At 37.1% G+C, this 18,991-nt stretch overlaps 1 pseudogene; it reads right to left on the bottom strand.

Annotated features, from left to right (window-relative positions):
• Window positions 1–4,220: 4,220 nt before the first annotated feature.
• On the bottom strand, window positions 4,221–18,177 carry LOC107810443 (squamosa promoter-binding-like protein 1; annotated as a pseudogene).
• Window positions 18,178–18,991: the final 814 nt, after the last annotated feature.

Raw genomic sequence — 18,991 nt, 5'->3', positions numbered from 1 at the left:
CAGGGTAACTGGTTACCATGAGAAAAGGCCTCTACAAGTCCTTATTGATACATGAAGCACCCACAATTTTATTGACCAAGATATGGCTAAGAAGCTAGGATGCAAGGCCATCAGTATCATGGCTCAATTTGTTAGTGTAGCTGATGGAAGAAGAGTGCAGACACTTCAATTTGCAAGGTACTACATTCAGTTCTAACTTCTTATTGTTGTCTTTGGGTAATGTGGATATTTTCTTGGGTATTCAATGGTTGAATACTTTGGTAGGATATTGTTTGACTTTAGGAACAAAACTATTAAGTTCATGTATCAGGGTAAAAAACATATTCTAATAGGAGCAACTAATCAGTTGAAATCAACTAAGGCAAAAACTGTTAATATGATTGAGGAGGACAATACTCAATTTTTTATGTTAATTGTAGCCACTAATGAAGATGAAGGGATTTATGGCCATAATATTCAAGCTACACAAGGTGATTCCATTGCTCCTGAACTAGCTAGCTTAATTGACCAATATGCTAGCATATTTGTTGTGCCTAGTATCTTGCCACCTCACAGAGGTTATTTTGATCATAGAATTTTATTAGTTGAAGGAGAAAATCCAATCAACAAAAGGCCTTACAGATATCCTGGAATTAAAAAGGACATCACAAAAAAGTTGGTAAAAAATATGTTAGACCAGGGGTTATACAACATAGTACTAGCCCCTATGCCTCACCAGTTGTGTTGGTAGGTAAAAAAGATGGGAGCTGGAGACTGTGTATTGACTATAAAGAGTTGAATCAGCTAACCATTAAAAATAAATTCCCTATACCTATTATAGAGGACCTGCTGGATGAATTAGGTGGTGCAATGGTATTCTCTAAAATTGATCTCAAGGCGGGTTATCATCAGCTAAGGATGGTTGAGCGTGACATTCACAAGACAGCCTTTAAAACTCATGAAGGCCACTATGAGTTTTTGGTTATACCTGTTGGGCTAACCAATGCCCTATCTTCCTTCCAAACCCTTATGAATTAAGTCTTCGAACCCTTGCTAAGGAGACAGTGTTAATTTTTTTTGATGATATACTAATATACAGCAAATGTATCGCTGATCATGTAAAGCATGTGGAAGCTGTTTTTGAACTAATGCTGAAATACCAGCTATATGCCAAGATGTCTAAATATGCATTTGGTGTCTCTAAAGTGGAGTATTTAGGAAACTTTATTAGTCAAGAAGGAGTTGCTACAGATCCTAAAAAGGTTACAACAGTTGAACAATAGCCCATTCATGATAATATTAAGCAACTAAGAAGGTTCTTAGGCCTTGCTGGCTATTGTAGGAGGTTCATACAAGGTTATGGCACTATATGTAGACCATTACATGATTTACTTAAGAAGGATGGTTAAGTATAGACCTCTGAAGCTACTGCAGCATTCCAAAAGTGGAAGCAAGCCTTGATTTCTGCTCCTGTACTGGTAATGCCAGATTTTTCAAAACCTTTCTTGGTTGAGACTGATGCAAGTGGTAAGGTCATAGGTGCTGTGTTGATGCAACAAAGGCATCCAATAACTTATATTAGTAGATCTTTAGCACCCAAACATCAGGCCATGTCTGTCTATGACAGGGAGCTATTAACTATCATATTTGCTTTTATTAAATGGTCACACTACCTCTTGGGAAGGGCATTCATTTTCAGGACAGATCAAAAATTATTGAAGCACTTTCTGGAACAACAAATTCATACTGACTTTCAAATAGCTGTCATTTCCAAGCTTATGGCCTTTGATTTCTCTATTGAGTATAAAAAGGGAGCCGAGAATAAGGCTGTTAATACATTGTCTAGGAAACCTGACTCTGAACTATTAGTTTTTTCCTTACCGTCTCCAAATGACTCCATGTATGTTCAAATCAAAGCTACCTGGACTTCAGATACTTATTTGCAAGAGTTGATTGCCAAATTGCAAACTCAGCCTTTCAAGTCATTTACTTAGTGTAATGACAAGCTAAGATGGAAGGGTAGGCTGGTGGTTGGTGCCGATCAACAACTCATAATACTTATCATTAGCTTATGGCATTCAACAGCACAAGCTGGGCATTCTGGAATGGATTCTACCTTAAAAAGGTTGCAATCCCTATTCTATTGGAAGTCAATGGCTACAGATATCAGAGACTTCATCAACAAATGTAATGTGTGCCAAAGACATAAGTATTATGTTGCTGCCTCTCCTGGCCTATTGCAACCATTACCTGTTCCTGATGGGGTATGGACTGACATCTGTTTAGATTTCATTGAAGGATTGCCTAGATCCCATGGTAAGGACGTCATTTTGGTTGTTCTTGATAAACTTAGCAAGTATGGTCATTTTATGAGACTATGGCATCCCTATACTGCGCAGACAGTGGCTCAGTCATTCTTGGACAATGTTTTCAAATTACATGGGTGGCCTGCTATCATAACCAGTGATAGAGATACAATCTTTCTCAGTAACTTTTGGCAAGAATTATTTGCTATGCAAGGTGTTCAGCTATAGAGATCAACAACCTATTACCCTCAAACTGATGGCCAAACTGAATTTTTGAATAGAACTTTAGAGACCTATCTGAGATGTTTTTGTTCTGACAGCCCTCTGTACTGGCCTAAGTATCTACCATTAGCTGAATGGTGGTATAATACTACCTACCATACTGCTATCAAATGCAGTCCCTATGAGATTTTATATGGCCAGAAACCACCTCTTCATCTTCCCTATCTAGTTGGTGAAGCTGTTTCAGAAATGGTTGATAAATCTTTGGCTACTTGAGAGGCAATCATCCATCTTCTGAAGTTCTGTCTATTGAGAGCACATTAGAGAATGAGGGGTCTAGCTTACAAACACAGATCTGACAGAAAACTTTGAAGTGGGAGACTGGGTTTATCTTAAGCTACAACCCTATAGGCAGGTGTCTGTTGCTACTAAACCATTTAACAAGCTTGCTGCTAAGTACTATGGCCCTTATCCTATTGATGCTAAGATTGGAGCTGTTGCCTACAAACTGCTCCTTCCTGCTGATGTTCTGATTCATCCTACTTTCCATGTCTCTCAATTGAAGAAATGCCATGAAGTTCCTACCAACATCAATCACTCTCCTGTATTCCATCTCTCTAGTCCTTACTGTCCATTACCTGAGGAAGTGTTAGCTATAAGGATGGTGAAGAGAGGCAATAAAGTTGTAGTACAAGTGTTGGTCAAATGGACAGGCATTTATGCCTCTCAAGCTACTTGGGAATATGTCTCTGAGCTGCAACATCGATTTCCTTCCTTCCAGTCTTGAGGACAAGACTGTGCTTATGTACGGAGTATTATTGCAATGTTTAGTAGTAATGAATGTAATTAACTTCATTTTGTACATACTTGGCTAAGGTGAGTTGATGTAACAGTTAGTTGGAAGATTCCGGAAATTAGTTAGAAGCAGTTAGGAAGTTAGTTGCTATTAGATGTTAGTTACATGGGCGGGAAAGAGAAGGCATCGAATTAGCAACATATAAAGATCTCATTATACATATTTGGATCTCATTCATGAAATAACATTCTTCTTCTTCTCTAAACTGTTCTTCTCTTAGCTAACATCTCGGTTGATAACCTGATCTAGCCTAACTGTTCTTCGAAATTCTTCATTTCTTAGAGCTGTTTACACTCGATTGCACTGTGTGCATCATGGGTAGAGACGAAGATGAGATTTCGGTGATTAATTTCTACTATCTAATTTATTGTTTTGATTAGATCTTGTGAGATTGGTTTGGACAAGAGAAACTAAGCTGCTTTGCTGAACTCAACACCCCCCCCTCCCAAATAGAATCATTTTCTCCTATAATTCCATGTCTTAAAAAATGTGTCTTCATGACTAAGTAGTTTCTCAATTGCTATGTTCTCTTTCAAAAATTAGGTTTCACTCCAAAAAGAAATCATTTTATATGCGTTCTGAAGTGGGTTTCAGAATTAACCCAATGCCCCAAGTTGGCGCCACTTACGCACTGACATATTAGGTTTATATTACATATGGATATAGACGAAAAACAAAAATGATAACCAAACAACTGATAAGTAATGAGTAGATACTTTCCTTGCACCTCAAACCAAAATGATTATTTAGATCTTCAGATCAGGAAAATAAGCTAACGCTATAATTTTCTCGAGTCGGAAACTAGCAGAAGCCGAAGATGACAAGCTTGGAATTGGAAGGAAAAATTAAGCAGAAAATTTGTTTGCTGAAATGCTGTCAGCAATCAGTTTGCATTAAATTTTATATGATTGAACTTAAATATTTCGGCTCAAACTGGCCGATGCAATCTACAATTCCAGTCGTCACTGCTATTCTAACTATCCACACGTAAAAAATAATACCAACTGTAGTAAGAGCTCCTCTCATATATTACCTACCAATGGAGTAGTGAAAATAAATATACATTTGAGTATTACATCCATTAAGAACAAGTGGAGAAAAGAAAAAATCATGGGTATCTCTACACTCTTGTACAACCATGACATTAGTATTAGCTGGAACCATATTTCAGCTGCTCCCACCTAAACGGTTTGAACACATAAAGAACCTCTGGTGAGCTTTTGAACAGCAAAGCTACACACACAAATATGGCAGCAACGGCTACCATTGAGAGCATTGCCGGCCTGTATATTGCAACTCTTGTTTTTCCTATGTTTCCATATGGGGATTTCTGCTCGCACTGTCTGCAATGTCTTTGAATTGGTGAGCTTAAAGGCTTCTCGGTTTGAAAGCTCACAACTTTTACCAACTTTTGATCGTCTTCTAGTTTCTGTTTGAAGCTGCTATTCAACGAAGTACCAGGGATATTGACAACAACATGTCCACTACCTGAATTATCATTAATTTTCTTCTGGACGACTGAATATATGAGTAATGATCTCGCAGGGATGCATAATCATTGGGTGTCAATCCAGTACTATCACGGGCACTTCTTCATGCTTCAATTCCAATCTGAAGGAAACATTATTCAATACCTTGAAAAATAGGGAAAACAAAAAGATAAAAAGAACAGCAGTTATGTGCCACAAACATGGACTCCTTGTACATATATCAGTGCCTCCAATTTAGTCATCAAACAGACAAAACTATCATTTGACAATTGATGCTGGTTAGAGAAACCAATTTAACTTCAGAAAGTAAAAGTCTAAGAGAAGGCCATAATTCATTTCACTTTTCTCAACATAAACTTTTTCTCCTCTATAAGTTAATGGGACTGTCAATTATCAACATAACTACAGGAAAATGCACATAATACATGAAGATATACCTGTCCTGGATCGTCAATTAATGCCTCCAAAAGACTCTCGCATCCGTCCTGACTAGCAACTATATGAAGTGGAGTCAAACCCCCAGGACCCTCCGAAATCAGGTCTAAATAAGTAGCCACCATGACCTTGTTTCTTTTCTACCCCTGATTTATCAAGTACTCCGTGAGGACAGTATCTCAACAGCATTTCTACCATGGACCTTCTGTTTCCCCTTACAGCTCTGTGAAGGACCCCAAGCTCCCGCAAAGCAATGTCCAGTGATGAGTGTTGTCCTACATCTATAATGTCGGTGAAGAAAATAACAGTTTTTCCACAGCAGCACACCAGGCATGGTCAACAGAGAACTCAATAAGCCACTGGAACCGTTCAAAAGGGAAGAGAATCAAGTTGGAACCAGAACCAAGTCTAAATTGCAAGTGACTTCGATGAAGCAGCCAACCAATCTCATGTATAAAGTCCAAAGCTTGGTCCCTAGCTTGTAACTCTTCAGTTGCTCCCAGGAAACCATCAGCTGTTTCAGCAGCCTCAATAATGCTCTCCAGGGTACGAATTTCGGAACAAATGTCTTTCTCTGCAACTATAAAAGGGAAGAAGCTGCTGCAAAGACCATGGTCTTCAACCTAGCCAAAGCATGGAACCTACATTTCAGAACAGAATAAAGACTAGCAGACTTCCCTTTAAGGAGAAGTAGCAATTGGTGTAAAGGTTTTACTTCACTCAACTAGCTCATCTAAATGAGCATTCATCACATGAAAAGTAACACATGGTATATACTAGGGGGTCACAACAATTTCCTGTAAAGATGATATGATAATTTCCAAGTTATATGAGTTACAAATAAGAAGATTATTATTTAAAATTAAAAACGAAACATAAATGACTGTTCATCAATGCATGTCTACACTTCCTTTGCCACATAATAAGAACCAGAAGCAGATTCTTACCTTGAATTTCTTCAGTAAATTATGCAGAGCATAAAACTGAGGTTTTTGGGCAAAGCAGTAAATAAGGAGGCATCGAACTCCATCCAACGTAAACCATGGCTCAAAAAGGGAGACAAGAAGATACATTAACCGTTATAGGGACCAAGGGAAAGAAAAATAATTGCACCTCGATGAACCCCCTGCCAGTAATATTTGGCATAATACAAGGAAAGCCAAGGGACTAGATTTCTTCATGCTCCATATAAGAATCACCTTCTCCCATCATATCAGCACAACTACCTTGCACAAGATATTTCCCTTCCATGGCACATAGTATCCTATGGAGACATGGATATCACGCAGAATAAGTTCATTAGCTAAACATGGTCTAATTAGCTAGGATGACAATTTCAATGTCTGCTAAGTACCTTGTAGTTGGTCGAGATAGGTTAAAGCCTTTTACCAAAAACTGAACTTCCTCGGAGACAGAAGTTGCAAGTGGTTTGATGATTGATATCCTACAGTTTCTATGACTTTTAACTGGCAAAGGAGTATCCAGAACGACCTGCCCTATAGTACAAAACAAACACTCTCAGTTTTCCTGTCTGAGGCATAGCTATTAATTGAAGATAGCAACATAATAACAGAACAAAAACCAAGCAAGAACATGACAAAGGACTCATAATATACCATTAAATATAAATGCCAAGCAAGAACATGACAAAGGACTCATAATATACCATTAAATATAAATGCCACACGATGCTGCACTCTAGTATAAACCCATCCAGTTCTTCAAAATGAATCGGTGGATTCATTGACAAGTTTTGCTAAACCAGATCTAAGATCACAAGAAAGCTGCAAAAAGAGAACTATTAGGTGATATATTTATTAGTCCAAGACATTAACAGCATGAGCTAGCTAAAGAGCAGTTTGTGGGTGATACAATCAGTAGCAGATAAGAAGAAACAGTCCCAGATTGCAATCCAACATCACATTCTTATTTTTAAAGTTTCATTTGAGCTTAGCTATGCATGCTGTGAGTGTGACCAGAGGTGGATCCAGGAATCCAAGTCCGTGGCTGTTGACTTCCAGTGAACTTACTGTTCCCTTGTGCGAATAGGTGCAAATTTACTAGTATAAATTTATATTTGTAATTTATTATATTATATAGATAGAGTTTGAGTGGAAGGCAATCGGTGTGCCTGCATAGCCAAGAGCCCATGGCCATGGCAGTGCCTACCTTTTGATAAACATGAAAATAACTAACTCAGGCCAATATCTTTATTTGTTTGTAAGTAGCGGCATTTCTTCCCATAAAAATAATGGTACATATTCTGAAAAAGAAAATAAGTTACCTCCTCCCATGTGGATTTATCCATCCGAAGATATATTGTCAATATGATGCATCCAGGTCTAATGTAGCTTTCAATATCTGTAGGGCTGTGTGCTAACCAATCCAGAATCTGCAAATTGTTCAGAAAGATATATTATTTGGTTGCATGTTGAGATGAAAGAAAAATATAGAAAGTTGTAACTGCATACTATATTATAGCAAGAGTACTAAAGTACCTGTTTTCGCAAGGTTGTAGGAAAATCCCTAGGACCTTTCCCAAAGAGTTTAAAGACAATTCGATCTGTGCGACTCTGAATATTAACCAAGAGCTGTAGTTAAGAGGCAAATCATCTTTTTTCCATGTGACATATCAAGTATTATGAATCTAACACATGGAACATTTCTTTTCTGCATCTATAGCTACCACTAAAAAGGATAACAGCCAACTGTCCAATATATATACCCCTCATCTAGTATCAAGATACAGATGAACCAAATTGTCTTCAAGGGACCGATTTTTACTGCATAGAGAACCTTGAGTAACGTAGGATGAAAATGAATGTAGTGTAAAATGATGGAGCATTTGTAAGTCTCTCCAGGTGAATATGAGCATTTTCTGTTACAGACAATGGCTGCGACGGTAAAGATTGAAAAAGGGGACGTAGTCAACAAATGAGTGCATACACTCCTAGCTGTTGGTGCTACATGAAGTTGATTGCTAGTGTAGATAATCTATGATTCTATGTGCTGGTGGTAGACCATGGCATGTTTGCTGGATGGACAAAATGCTCTTTTTCTCATATTTTTTTCTCTTTTCAGCTGTTACTTATTCTCTTTAACTCTGAAAGAACCTTGCAGTGCACCTCTTCAAACAGAAACCGATGCAAGTGGATGTCGCTTCCTGCAATTTCTTGAAAAAGATGATTTTCGTGTCCAGAGGCGGAACAATTAAAAAAGAGGAAGAAAAAATGTATTAAGTGGAATTGATCATTATTCCTCTAGATAATAACACAAATTGGTGCAAACAGTTAATATTATATCAATTTTAAAAAATATGTACATAAAATATTTAATTTTGTCGAAAGACCATGGGTTCACGTGCCCCGTCATTTTACCTATACATCCGCCCCTGTTCGTGTCATCCAGCCAACATATAGTTCAAGAAGGAGGGGTTGTGGGGGCTAAAACTGAAAGCACAAACAATAATAAGCCCGTTTGGATTAGCTGGAAAAAAAAAATAGTTTTTAAGCATCAAGCGCTTAAAAGCACTTTTAAAGTGTTGGAGCTGGTTTTGTAAATAAACCTTTACGTATTTGGATAGAATTGTACTTTTTTCCGTTAAATGACTTAAATGCCCTTAAAATTGTTAACCCCAAAAGAATTGATCATTGCAAGATTTCACTTTTGAAGTGATTAAAATATAAAATTAATTTATGTATCAACTCAGTTTATGTTCCAAATTAATTAGCTAAGATTATTTTCAATAAGTACAACTTATTTATTTAAATAACATATACCACTAAAAATGGAAACTAGCAAAAGAATCTGGGGTCAACTGCTATGTAAAATTTCTTGCTGCATTTTCGTAATTTAACTGAAAAGCATCCTGAAAAAAGAAAAGAATCCCCCAAACATGAAGTTCGTTCAAATATTTTGGAGAATAAAAAGAAGCTCGTTCAAAAATTGTATCATGAATTTCCCCTTAACATTCTTTCATACCATAAGAATTCAACTCAAAGTGCTTGGGATCATAGGTATCCAAGATTAGAACGACCATGAATTTGACCTTCACCATGAAGGAAGAGTAGCAGCCTCACCCCCCCCCCCCCCCCCCCCCCCACACACACACACAAAAAAAACCCCAAATAATCGTTCTACTTTTCTTTAATGAATACAAGTTTCTGGATAAAATTTCTATGACGAAGGAAAACCTTGGGAGGCATGATCTAATCAATGATAGTATTGCAAGGTACAAAGAGAAAAAAGTTACAGGCCATGGCAGAGAGGTGCTTCTTATGAAGGAGAGGAAGTAGCAACAGGAAGAGAGCTGGAAGAAAGAAAGTAGAGCTAGGGCCAAAGGGTATTTGAAATTTTTTTAAAAACATGTAAGGGGTAATAAGTAAATTAATTGGTCAAACCGAAATAGCTTTTAAGCTGAAAAAATTACCCAGTTTATTGCTTTTGGCTTGTATTAGCTTAAAAGCACTTGGCTTAAAAGCTATTTTTACATTTGTAAATGCGACAACAAGCCAAAAATTGCTGATTTGATTAGCTTTTAAGCCAATCCAAACACCCTCTTACTCTTTTAATTAAAGGAGTAATGCTGCAATTACTCTTTGTTCATAAGCATATAGAACAACTGCTCCTAACTATTGAAAACAAAACATGGAAACGATCCAACAAAAAAAAATACAACATAGAAGTTGCAGCTGCAAATACATTCAAGGAGGAGGAATAAATCTGATGTACTTTTAGAAGAAATAAAGTTCTGACAGTATCCTACAAAAGCATGCAAGACAACTGAACAAAATGCATATCAGAATTATAGAGAACTGCAAAACAGTACAAGCTTCTACCTGAGCCTCTCCGCTGGAATTAGACGGTGAAAGGTTTGAGGTGGAACCCGAATTCCCACTTATCTTTGTGGGGCTTGACTTGTGAGGTTCTTGACATAACCATAGAGGACAGCCAGGAGATCCATTACCTAGGTTCACAATGACATCAGGATAATGCAGTTTTCCGATACCATCTTGAGGATCATCATCATAGCTGTTATTCAAATCAATGTTACTTAGTTTCACCCCTGCAAGTGAAGTTGCTGAAACATTTGCATTGGTAGGTAAGCTTTCTTTTCTATGGTCCATATACTCGGGCTGTGGGGCACAACAATTTTGTGGAATCTCACAATCAGCACCATTCGTGTCCATTCTCTTATCTCTCACTTGTGGTGCAGGTATACTCAAGCATTGCCCAGTTGACTGAGGAGAGTCCTGCAAATCAAGGCAGTTAGAAGATGAACAGATCATGTTCAATACAAAACGTTTAGATCAGTTCCAAACCTTTATACAAAACCACCCAGATGTCCCCGTGTTTTGTCGATCCGGAGATGCAGACAACGTAACAAGCCAGGCACATTCCTCTCATTAGCTGTACTAGCCAGACTAGCTAGGTTTCTCAGCAGATGGGACAGTAGATCCTGATCTTTAGATTGATCTGCGCTATTGGCTGCATTAACCCAAACAGGAGAAGCCAGGAAGTAACTCACCAAAACTTAAACACAAATCTCAAAAAAGTAAAGGCAGCAATTATGTGGCTGCACGTATTATCAATATTTCTATAGAGATCCAAATGCTTGCAGGGATTTACTAGAACTCACTTTCAAAATACACCCCCAATCTAATCAACACATCCCTGCGCCATGCAAAGCTCAATATCAGAGGGTTATCATAAGTTAAAGGTTCCACACATACATCGTCCCCATCAATACGCCAATTACCTCCCAACAGTATTAACTCAGGATATCGGGAAACCCTTTTAGATACTAGCTGTGGTTCTTATTGATTCCTCTGCTCCGGTTTAACTGGGAAACCCTTTTTCTCTTTATTTTTCTTCTTCTTTTTTTCTTTTATTGAGAAGGTAAAATGCTTTTCATTGCAGGTTAATTGGGCAATGTCTTAATTTAAAACCAAATTCGGAAGGTCAAAAGAACCTTTCTTCTAAAATGGAACTCCATTAAGAAATACTTCATCATTTTCTTTAAAGGTTTATGAGAAGAGTCTTGAGTTCTAAGGTATTTGAGAAAGGTAAGTAAAGTAGAAAACTATTGCAACAGTATCAGAAGTGGTCCTTATGTCTTTCTGTCTTTGTTTGTATTTTGTGGATCTAAAAAGAGAAGCTCACTTTCTCATCCAAAAGCTTCTCATTAGATACTATAGGTTTTCCCGACTGAATGGCAATTCGCAACATATAAAATTCCTCTCTTTTTCAGTTGTAATTCTAATTCAGGTTAATTCTGAACAAGTCTCAGATGGAAGTTATTCTTGGACATGATAAAGCATCCAAACGAGGAGACAATCATGACCACTAATACAATACCACCATGCAAGAATAAGAAATAATGTCTTTCATATATCCTAAACAAATAAGTGTTCAGAAGCTCCATTGAATGAATGCATCGCAAGTATTAACATCAACCTAAAATCTACTTGTGCCTGAGCCTCACAAAAATTCCAAGTCTCCAGATCGATATGTGTTGTTTGTGTCTTGAATTTTTTCCTTGTATTTTTAGGAAATCCATTATCCCTATAGGTTTGGGAAACCCATTGTTCTAATAGATTTGGGGTTGGGAAACCTATTGTCCTTGTATTTAGGGAAAACCATTTCCTTTTGGGTTTGGGAAATCATTCCTTGTTGGTTTAGAAACTACTTGGAATCTATATATAGGGGTTGTAACTAGTTGGTTTAGAAACTACTTGGAATCTATATATAGGGGTTGTAACTAGGGATCCATCGTACTGTGCAATTCTTCTTATTCATAGTGGAATGTAGTGACACGATGCGAGGCAGTAGCGCTTTTTTGCTCTGTTGCGTTGCAATTCAGAAATGGCACGCCTCGGCCTGTGTAGCGAGAGGCGCTGTGAAGCGACGCTATTTGAAAAAAAAAGGAAGAAAAGGCAGCGACAGAGATTAAAATACAAAATTAGGGCTTGGATTTCACTTCTTCTCCTTCCGCGACCGTTTCTCAGCAACAGAAAAATTAGGGCTTCATCTTCTTCTTCTTCCATCATCAGCCATTAGTATAGTAACTCAGGTATGTTACTTTCTTTTCTTTTCTTCTTCTTCTACTTTCTTCTTCTTCTTCTTCTTCTTCTTTCTTCTTCTTCTTCTTCTTCTTCTTCTTCTCCTTCTTCTTCTTCTATTTCTTTTTCTTTTTTTTTTCGACAGTTCGACTTTGACCATTGCTGTCTTCTTTTTTCTTTTTTTTCTTCTTTCTTCTTTCTTGAGTGATCAGCTCTTTCTTCTTTCTTTCTTTCTTTTTCTTCTTTCTTTTTCTTCTGCTTGTCTTTTTTTTTTTTTGCTCTGTTTGTAGAGGCACTACCTCTCTCTTGCTTTCTTCCCTTCCTCTTTTTTCTTCTCTTATTTTTTTGGCTTTGTTTTTCGACCAGCAGCAGCAGAGGCAGTAGCTCTTTCTTTTAAGGCTTTGTTTTGTTTGCTCTGTTTTTTCAATTATAAAATTATAGTCTTATAGAGTAGAATTAATTGTATATTGACTTGATAATTTTTTTTCTATAAAACAATACTAAAATAGCGTCATCCAATAGTAATAAACAAAATGATATAGCTTGGAATTATGCTATACAAGGCTCATAAATTAAATGTGTGTTTTGTGATAAAACATATCATGGTGGAATAACTCGTCACAAGCAACATTTGATAGGTGGATTTAAAAATGTAGTACAATGTCCTCTTTGTCCACCCGAGGATAGTGAGGAAGTAAAAACATTTGTTGAGAAGAAAAATGTGACAAGAACTCAAATGAATTATGAAGCATCGCTGAATCTAATTGATGGAGATGATGAGATGGGACCTCCCCCCCCCCCCCCGCCCCCAAAAAAACTCAAAAGATATCTTTAAATAGTTCTACTGGGTCATCTACGGCACGTATGGTGACAAAAGGTCCTCTCAATCTTTATTTCTCGGCAAAACAACAAGAAAAGGGAAAAGATGATTTTGGTTCAGGTTTAGAAGCTAAGAAGATTTTGAGGGATCACGCTGCAAGTGCCTTTGCAGCATGGATGTACGATGCAGGGTTTTCTTCCAACTGTGTTAACTACAAGATTTTTGATAAATTCATTGAGGTCGTAGGACAATATGGCCCAGGAATGAAGCCTCCTAGCTATCATGAAGTTAGAGTAACTCATCTTAAAAAAGAGGTGAAGAAGATAGACCAAATTATTGAGGAGCATAAAGTGGAATGGAACAAGTTTGGATGTTCCATTATGATGGATAAATGGACAGCACGGAATGGAAAATGATCATAAATGTGTTGGTGAACTCTCCAAGAGGGAGTGTTTTTCTTGAATCTCACGATGCTAGCAACTCTTCTACGAATGGAAGCAAAATGTACATCATGTTTAGAAAAACTATTGATAAAATTGGAAAGGAAAATGTTGTACAAGTTATTACCGATAATGCTAGTGAGAATGTTAGTGCGGATAAGATGATGGAAGCTATGTATCCACACATTTATTGGACTCCATGTACTGCTTGTTGTATCAACTTGATGTTTGGTGACATATTCAAGAAAAACCCATATACTTCAGATAACTTTAATATAGTTATCTTTAAAGATTTAACTTTATTTATACCTATGTCCTTTTACAGTTTTCACTAAGGCCATCAATATATATATTTTTACATCAGTCAGAGACCATTGTTGTTGAATTTGATGAGAAAATTCACAAATGAAAGAAATTTGGTGAAACCGGCCAAGACTAGATTTGCAACGATTTTCTTAACTTTGCATAGTTTTTACTTGCAAAAGAAAAACTTGAGAAATCTAGTTCTTTCAAATAAATGGAAAGATAATAGATATGCAAAGGAAGTTGCAGGGAAAGAAACTGCCAAAGTTCTTATTCATCATTCTGGAATGACGTCGTTCGGGCTCTTAAAGTTGGTGGTCCTTTGATTAGGGTGCTTCGTATGGTGGATGGGGAGAGAAAGCCACCAATGGACTATCTTTATGAAGCTATAGATAGAGCCAAAGAGACTATTAAAGCATCATTTGAGGGAGATGTTAGGAAATATGAGAAAGATTTTGAGATTATTGATAGCAGGTGGTCGAATCAACTCCATCGACCTTTATATGCAGCAGGCCATCTTCTGAACCCGGGATTATTTTACAAGAACACTAGAGATGACACTGTGGATTCAGGGGTGTGGGTTGGATACCATCAATGTCTTGAGAAGTTGGTCCCCCGATTCAGCGATGGTAGATCAAATAGGGGAGTAGTTTGGTAGGTACTCACAAGCAGATGGCCTTTTTGGTTTACAGGCGGCCATTAGAGCCAGAGACATAAGGTCGCCAGGTAACTAACTTTAATATAGATATCCTTATAGCTTTAATTTAATTTATTTGATTTATACTTATTAACTTTTAAAATATTTTTCTATAGTTGAATGGTGGATGCAATTTGGACATCAAACTCCAAACTTGCAAAAGTTTGCCATCAAAATACTAAGCCTAACTTGTAGTGCATCCGGATGCGAGAGAAATTGGAGCGTATTTGAGCATGTAAGAACTAAGAAGCAGATTTATTATATTAATATATTCTATATTGTATTATTATTAGTATCTATTAATTAATCTAAACAATTTATGCGTAGATTCACTCCAAGAAAAGGAATAGGCTTGAGCTATCGCGTCTCAATGATCTAGTGTAATAAATACAATAGAACATTGAGGCGACGTTATGAAGCTCGCGATACCATTTATCCAATTTTGTTGGATAACATTGATGAGGCAAATGAATGGTTAACTGGAGCCCCCCAAAATCATGAAGATGAACAAGTGTATGTAGGAGATGATCTTGATTGGGGTACAATTTCTATGGCGGCTGGAGTTGAGGAGAATATCTATGGTCTTAGAGGGATTTCTTCAAGTTCAAATTACAAGGGAAATGGAGTAGCAAGTTCAAGCCGGTCCCTAATTGATGAAGACTCTGAGGATGAAGAAAATGATAGCCAATATAATGCTAACATTCTTGAAGTTCTAGAATTTGAAAATCTTGAAGAAGAATAGATGTTGCTTGTTTTAGACTTTTAGACTTTAGTTTATGAATCTACTATGACTATCTATTGAAATTTCCTCCTTTTTCAGTTATAGAGTAGAATTAATTGCATATTGTGAATTGATATATTTATTAATCTATTATTGTAATTGAGTTTTTAGTTATATATATAATATTTTAGTTTTTTGTATAAATTATCGCTTCACATAAAAAAGGCGAGCGCTTCGCTGCGCGCCTCTCGCCTCAGTGAAGCGGGCCCTCGTCGCTATTTGTCGCCGCACGCTATCCAAAATACTGCTATTTGGTTTATGTGTGATTGTGTGCTAGTTAACCCACGATCTTCCGCTACAAGATGTCATAACACAATTATTCTAATTTCAAGAAAAAAAGTCACCCCTCTGTGGATAGTTCTAATCAAGAATACTTTCCAACAATAATGGCAGTCAGGGGTGGGCTTGACACTGGAATAGATGGATCACAGTTGTACTACGTTAGGTACTTTATTTATGGATAACTTGCACACATGTTTTATTTTCATGTCCCAATGCATTAAAATTGAGTAGTTAATCCCTTCCTGAATGCAACGTGCAACATTTAAACTAAGAAGTAAGAACTGTTCTGATTTTTTAACTAGATGTAGGACCAGTTCAGATGTTTAAACTACTCAAAAAAAAAATATAATTAGACAAAGACAAGTCTCCCGCCAATACATTAGCCACAGACAATTACAAGTACAGAGAGATGCAGAGGGTAAGAGATACAACTAGTGATCAGGGAATACTCAGTGTATCAATCAAGTTGTCACTATGAACAGGAAAAGAAATAATGTGCATCATCTCATCATAATGTTTGCACCAGAATGTGCATTATAGCACTCTGACCATCACACTTGATGGAATCTACAAGATGCCTTACAACATTGCTAATAACTAAAGTAATTCGGCTGCATGCATTCTCGGCGGTGAAATAAATGCACTGCAAAGATAAGTGTGGTTTGGCTAGACACTTACAGTGTATATTCGCCAATATCATCAGCAAACTAATATAAGTAGTTACTACCCCACTCATAATTCATGGAGGCTCTATTAGCTACATTTTCCGGATGTGTCTTCCTTCTCCGTTTATTGTGACCTGCTAAATGCCTACGACAACTCCGCTTCCCCTCATCAAACTCTTTCAGAACATGAAACCTACCCAAAAGTAATCAAAACAACCAAAACGCAATCAGTTTCAACAGACATAACACATATTTGGATAATTGAAGTTTAACTGATCAGGACACACTACATCAAACATATACAACAGTTATGTAACCAACTACCATCTATTTTTTGTTGTTAAAAAATTCAATGAGCCAAGGTAACCCCAAATCATAATTCTAGAAATACTAAATAGGCTCTTACAGCTAGACATAATCAAAGAAATTCCTGTTGAAACCTAACCTGCTGCACTGCTGACAAAACCTCTGCATAATATTTCCAACCAAAGCTCTAGCAGCTTTAGAATGCACATCACACACTTTATGTCGTCGATGATAATCCTTAGCGTTGCTCAAATCATCTTGACAATCGTCAATTTGGCATATTGCACGATTGGAAGAAGCCCCAACAACTTTAGTCTTCTTCCCACTCTTGCCTTGACATTTTTCCTCCTCCTCCTCCTCCTCCTCCCTTTCCATTATTGGATACAGCTGCCCGCCAAGCTTCAAATTAAGCAATGCAACTTCATCATCTTCACTTACCACAACGGAAACGGACCTCCTTCGTTTCTCTAATTCCTTCCTTCCCGTTCCCGATGCCATTTCATCAGAACCAGATGGTAAGGTATTAGAGACTACTCCAGCAGTAGTTAAATGTTGTTTCCTCTGGAAATCAAACGGCACAGAACTTAGTGGAGTAGCTGTAAATAAATCACCATCCCACTTCCAATCATATAAATCCCATTCCATACTCCTTTTCCCATACAAGTGCTGAATCTTTCCCCAAACATAGCCTCCATTTTGAATAAACACCTCAAATTATATTGAAAGAAGATTTTGTTTTTTGAAAAATAGAGAAAAGATGCAATCTTTTAGCTTAGATTAGCAGCAATTGAAATTTAAAAGGAAGAAGGCAAAGAAGAGCAGCTGTTAATTAAACTGACACATCCATTGTTTAACCAAAAATAGGGATTTCGGTCAAAGCTTATTTTTAGAAGAACTGAGGTTACTGATAATCAAGTAGAAATAGGAATAATTGATGTAAATGTTAACGGAATAGAAAGCAAAGTAAATCGGTATATTCTAATAATAATTCGTATCCTTACAAATGTTCATTCCTTACCTTTTATAGCTATTTCTAATTAATACGTTTTTCTCCTTTCATAATGGAGTCATTATGGACAATCAATGTCATTTAATGTAACGTTATAATTGATAATCATAACTGATTCAATACAGATTCTATAACGTTTTCTGTAATTAATGCCTATTAATTACCAATAATACGTATCTACCCCCCTTTTGCTCTTTAGGTTCATTCTTCCGATGCGTCTTCAGATTATCAAGAGGTCTGAGCACCTATCCCTTCTGGTTTTGTTTGATCTTTGCTCGTGCCTGCTGAAGCTCGTGCCTCTTCAACTTTTCTTTGCCAACTGTCATTCTTTTACCAGTCCATGTGTAATGACCTGCCACCTCATAATTAATTCGATACATTAACTTGATTTTTCCCAATACAGATAGTCCCCCCACTTGCCATTTATTCATCAATAGAATATTTGGAAAGTGGATCTCATTAAAGCGGGAACTTTTGCCGCCATTATACCTTCTCTGGAACTGATGCTTTATGTATTACTTCCATTTAATGCTTATGATGCGTGGCATCTTTTGATTGGTTCTGCAACTTTGCAGCGTCTTTTAGGGCTTTTTGCGGCTTTTCCAATTACGAATTGTTTGTTTCCATCATTACACCTTTTCTTTGACGGTTGCTTCTGAGTATAAATATAGCTTTCGTCTTTGTCATTCTCATAAAAAGTTTAGAATATTCACTCTTGTTTTCTTCTTCCTCGTACTGCTATGTCTTCTTCAAACCCTAACCCTCGAAGAGTCTCCATTATTGATAATCTTCCTCTTGCTCCTGTTAGAAGGGGAGGAAGACTTCGTAGTTTAGGATCTTCATCTATATGGGGTACTTCTTTACCTCCAGTGAGTTCTACTCTTCCTTCTAGAACTAGGGGTTCTCTTTCCCATAGACCTTCATCTAGAAGTAAATACTCTAATGAACCCATTCGTGAGCTTCTGGTAGAAGAAATTGTCCCTGCTGAACTATCTTTTTACACTGATAGAGAGTTGATTAGAAACCAAGTTTCTTCTATGTCTTCTTTAGATCATGCTGATATATATCCTTCTCAAATCACCGAAGGTCTTATCTTTGTTGTTTGTAGGGATTGCCGTTGGAGACCTGATTTCCCTATTATAATTCCTAATGCGAACCAAAGAATTATATCTTACTTGACAGGGTTTTCTTTTGTGTATACATACCTTTTTACGCTGAATTTTAAACCCCGCATTGATCCTGTTATCATTGAATTTTGTCATTTTTTTGACATTTGTTTAGGACAAATTAGCCCCATTGTGTGGAGGGTTGTTGCATGCTTAAGGCACTTAACAAATTT

The sequence above is a fragment of the Nicotiana tabacum genome, chromosome 6, assembly GCF_000715075.1.
Source record: "Nicotiana tabacum cultivar K326 chromosome 6, ASM71507v2, whole genome shotgun sequence".
NCBI lineage: Eukaryota > Viridiplantae > Streptophyta > Magnoliopsida > Solanales > Solanaceae > Nicotiana > Nicotiana tabacum.
This window is presented reverse-complemented; position numbering and strand designations above follow the sequence as displayed.